The sequence below is a fragment of the Styela clava genome, chromosome 11 (assembly GCF_964204865.1).
Source record: "Styela clava chromosome 11, kaStyClav1.hap1.2, whole genome shotgun sequence".
In the NCBI taxonomy this organism is placed as follows: Eukaryota; Metazoa; Chordata; class Ascidiacea; order Stolidobranchia; family Styelidae; genus Styela; species Styela clava.
The window spans coordinates 18,092,501-18,097,594 of NC_135260.1; the positions used below are offsets into that span (position 1 = coordinate 18,092,501).

The following is a 5,094-nucleotide window of genomic DNA, read 5'->3' on the forward strand; positions in this document are numbered from 1 at the left end:
GTCGGCCGGGGCCTACCACCACTTTCGGTAATGATCCTTCCGCAGGTTCACCTACGGAAACCTTGTTACGACTTTTACTTCCTCTAAATGATCAAGTTTGATCGTCTTCTCGACACGCCGACGCGGCCGTTGCCAGCCGCGACGGGGCCGATCCAAGGATCTCACTAAACCATTCAATCGGTAGTAGCGACGGGCGGTGTGTACAAAGGGCAGGGACGTAATCAACGCAAGTTGATGACTTGCGCTTACTGGGAATTCCTCGTTCAAGGGAAACAATTGCAAGTCCCTATCCCAATCACGAATGAGGTTCAACGGGTTACCCGGACCTTTCGGCCTAGGTTAGACACTCGCTGCTTCACTCAGTGTAGCGCGCGTGCGGCCCCGGACATCTAAGGGCATCACAGACCTGTTATTGCTCAATCTCGTGTGGCTAAACGCCACTAGTCCCTCTAAGAAGTTAGACGCAGACCGAGAAGGTCGCGTAACTATTTAGCATGCCAGAGTCTCGTTCGTTATTGGAATTAACCAGACAAATCGCTCCACCAACTAAGAACGGCCATGCACCACCACCCACAGAATCAAGAAAGAGCTCTCAATCTGTCAATCCTACCTGTGTCCGGGCCGGGTGAGTTTCCCCGTGTTGAGTCAAATTAAGCCGCAGGCTCCACTCCTGGTGGTGCCCTTCCGTCAATTCCTTTAAGTTTCAGCTTTGCAACCATACTTCCCCCGGAACCCAAAGACTTTGGTTTCCCGGAAGCTGCCGGAAAGGTCGTCATGGTAACGCCTCCCGATCGCTAGTTGGCATCGTTTATAGTCAGAACTAGGACGGTATCTGATCGTCTTCGAACCTCTGACTTTCGCTCCTGATTAAAGAAAACATTCTTGGCGAATGCTTTCGCAGTAGTTCGTCTTCCGCCGATCCAAGAATTTCACCTCTAACGGCAGAGTACGGACGCCCCCGTCTGTCCCTCTTAATCATTACCTCGTGCTCCGAAAACCAACAAAATAGAACCGAGGTCCTATTCCATTATTCCATGCAACACTATGCAGGCGAACAGCCTGCTTTGAACACTCTAATTTTTTCAAAGTAAACTTATCGGCCACCGCCGACACTCAGTCAAGAGCACCGACGGAGAACCGAAGGTGAGGCGAACGCAACCAGTGACACGCCTTGCGACGGACCGGCGGCGCTCGCCCAAAATCCAACTACGAGCTTTTCAACCGCAACAACTTTAGCATACACTGTTGGAGCTGGAATTACCGCGGCTGCTGGCACCAGACTTGCCCTCCAATGGATACTCGTTAAGAGTTTTAGGATGTACTCATTCCAATTACAGGGCCTCGTTAGAGTCCTGTATTGTTATTTTTCGTCACTACCTCCCCGTGTCGGGAATGGGTAATTTGCGCGCCTGCTGCCTTCCTTGGATGTGGTAGCCGTTTCTCAGGCTCCCTCTCCGGAATCGAACCCTGATTCCCCGTTACCCGTTATCACAAAGGTAGGCACGTAGCGTACCTTCGACAGTTGATAGGGCAGACACTTGAATGATACGTCGTCGGTGCAGAGACCGTACGATCCGCGTGGTTATCCAGAGTCATCAAACGTCACAGGACGAACCCGGTCGGTTTTGATCTGATAAAAGCGCGCCTCCCGAAGTCGGCGCTTAATGCATGTATTAGCTCTAGAATTACCACAGTTATCCACTTCGCTTACGAGACCAAATAAACCAAGACTGATTTAATGAGCCATTCGCAGTTTCGCTTTACGAGAACTCGTACTTGCACCTGCATGGCTTAATCTTTGAGACAAGCATATCACTACTGGCAGGATCAACCAGATAGCTGCGACAGCTGCGCTCGGCCCTTGCTGGGCCGCCCGGCGCGTGCTCGTCGCATTCGTTTAAGACCGAGGCGATCGCCTGCGGCCGTACTCAGCTTCGACAGTCGCTGGCCGCGACGTCCACGCTCTCGCCGGCAGTGCCAGGCGGAGCGATTTGCGTTTTTTCTTTGCTCGCCCTCTCTCGGGCTCGATCCATTCAGTTTTGCACAAACAAGAGCTCTGCCGGCCGCCTGCAGCGGTGCCTAAAACACGGGCATAACAATGCGACCGTTCTGCTAGGCCGACAAGCGCTCAAGCCAGACGCTCGATCGAACGCCCCCTACATATTAGTCGAGACAACGGCTCGCTCATTAGCATCGCGTTTGTACTTTAACCTTTTTCGGCTCGGCTTCTTTCGACGCCGATGCCGGCGACGCAGCACTCTCTCGCCCGCCAGCCACCGAGAAAAGGGTGCGCTCCGACCGGCCCCGCACCGCTCTTTCTTGGCTCATTCGAGTTTAATGTCTTTCGCTCTGACATGCCTTACCTAGGGTTAGTTTGGTATGCTTGCACGTTTGTACTTTAACTTTTTTCGGCTCGGCTTCTTTCGACGCCGATGCCGGCGACGCAGCACTCTCTCGCCCGCCAGCCACCGAGAAAAGGGTGCGCTCCGACCGGCCCCGCACCGCTATTTCTTGGCTCATTCGAGTTTACTGTCTTTCGCTCTGACATGCCTTACCTAGGGTTAGGTTAGTATGCTTGCACGTTTGTACTTTAACTTTTTTCGGCTCGGCTTCTTTCGACGCCAATGCCGGCGACGCAGCACTCTCTCGCCCGCCAGCCACCGAGAGATGTGTGCGCTCCGACCGGCCCCGCACGCCACTCTTTCTTGGCTCATTCGAGTTTACTGTCTTTCGCTCTAACATGCCTTACCTAGGGTTAGGTTAGTATGCTTGCACGTTTGTACTTAACTTTTTTCGGCTCGGCTTCTTTCGACGCCGATGCCGGCGACGCAGCACTCTCTCGCCCGCCAGCCACCGAGAGATGTGTGCGCTCCGACCGGCCCCGCACGCCGCTCTTTCTTGGCTCATTCGAGTTTACTGTCTTTCGCTCTAACATGCCTTACCTAGGGTTAGGTTAGTATGCTTGCACGTTTGAACTTTAACTTTTTTCGGCTCTGCTTCTTTCGACGCCGATGCCGGCGATGCAGCACTCTCTCGCCCGCCAGCCACCGAGAGATGTGTGCGCTCCGACCGGCCCCGCACGCCGCTCTTTCTTGGCTCATTCGAGTTTACTGTCTTTCGCTCTAACATGCCTTACCTAGGGTTAGGTTAGTATGCTTGCACGTTTGTACTTTACCTTTTTTCGGCTCGGCTTCTTTCGACGCCGATGCCGGCGACGCAGCACTCTCTCGCCCGCCAGCCACCGAGAGATGTGTGCGCTCCGACCGGCCCCGCACGCCGCTCTTTCTTGGCTCATTCGAGTTTACTGTCTTTCGCTCTAACATGCCTTACCTAGGGTTAGGTTAGTATGCTTGCACATTTGTACTTTAACTTTTTTCGGCTCGGCTTCTTTCGACGCCGATGCCGGCGACGCAGCACTCTCCCGCCCGCCAGCCACCGAGAAAAGTGTGCGCTCCGACCGGCCCCGCACCGCTCTTTCTTGGCTCATTCGAGTTTACTGTCTTTCGCTCTGACATGCCTTACCTAGGGTTAGGTTAGTATGCTTGCACGTTTGTACTTTAACTTTTTTCGGCTCGGCTTCTTTCGACGCCGATGCCGGCGACGCAGCACTCTCTCGCCCGCCAGCCACCGAGGAAAGGGTGCGCTCCGACCGGCCCCGCACCGCTCTTTCTTGGCTCTTTCGAGTTTACTGTCTTTCGCTCTGACATGCCTTACCTAGGGTTAGGTTAGTATGCTTGCACGTTTGTACTTTAACTTTTTTCGGCTCGGCTTCTTTCGACGCCGATGCCGGCGACGCAGCACTCCCTCGCCCGCCAGCCACCGAGAGATGTGTGCGCTCCGACCGGCCCCGCACGCCGCTCTTTCTTGGCTCATTCGAGTTTACTGTCTTTCGCTCTAACATGCCTTACCTAGGGTTAGGTTAGTATGCTTGCACGTTTGTACTTTAACTTTTTTCGGCTCTGCTTCTTTCGACGCCGATGCCGGCGACGCAGCACTCTCTCGCCCGCCAGCCACCGAGAGATGTGTGCGCTCCGACCGGCCCCGCACGCCGCTCTTTCTTGGCTCATTCGAGTTTACTGTTTTTCGCTCTAACATGCCTTACCTAGGGTTAGGTTAGTATGCTTGCACGTTTGTACTTTAACTTTTTTCGGCTCGGCTTCTTTCGACGCCGATGCCGGTGACGCAGCACTCTCTCGCCCGCCAGCCACCGAGAGATGTGTGCGCTCCGACCGGCCCCGCACGCCGCTCTTTCTTGGCTCATTGGAGTTTACTGTCTTTCGCTCTAACATGCCCTACCTAGGGTTAGGTAAGTATGCTTGCACGTTTGTACTTTAACTTTTTTCGGCTCTGCTTCTTCCGACGCCGATGCCGGCGACGCAGCACTCTCTCGCCCGCCAGCCACCGAGAGATGTGTGCGCTCCGACCGGCCCCGCACGCCGCTCTTTCTTGGCTCATTGGAGTTTACTGTCTTTCGCTCTAACATGCCTTACCTAGGGTTAGGTTAGTATGCTTGCACGTTTGTACTTTAACTTTTTTCGGCTCTGCTTCTTTCGACGCCGATGCCGGCGACGCAGCACTCTCTCGCCCGCCAGCCACCGAGAGATGTGTGCGCTCCGACCGGCCCCGCACGCCGCTCTTTCTTGGCTCATTCGAGTTTACTGTTTTTCGCTCTAACATGCCTTACCTAGGGTTAGGTTAGTATGCTTGCACGGTTGTACTTTAACTTTTTTCGGCTCGGCTTCTTTCGACGCCGATGCCGGCGACGCAGCACTCTCTCGCCCGCCAGCCACCGAGAGATGTGTGCGCTCCGACAGGACCCGCACGCCGCTCTTTCTTGGCTCATTCGAGTTTACTGTCTTTCGCTCTAACATGCCTTACCTAGGGTTAGGTTAGTATGCTTGCACGTTTGTACTTTAACTTTTTTCGGCTCGGCTTCTTTCGACGCCGATGCCGGCGACGCAGCACTCTCTCGCCCGCCAGCCACCGAGAGATGTGTGCGCTCCGACCGGCCCCGCACGCCGCTCTTTCTTGGCTTATTCGAGTTTACTGTCTTTCGCTCTAACATGCCTTACCTAGGGTTAGGTTAGTATGCTT

The 5,094-nt window shown here is 54.5% G+C and overlaps 1 non-coding gene across 1 annotated transcript; it reads right to left on the reverse strand.

Annotated features, from left to right (window-relative positions):
- Nucleotides 1-28: 28 nt before the first annotated feature.
- Nucleotides 29-1,838, reverse strand: LOC144430257 (small subunit ribosomal RNA). Its single transcript, XR_013479411.1, has one exon. It is a non-coding gene; the product is annotated as a small subunit ribosomal RNA (ribosomal RNA).
- Nucleotides 1,839-5,094: the final 3,256 nt, after the last annotated feature.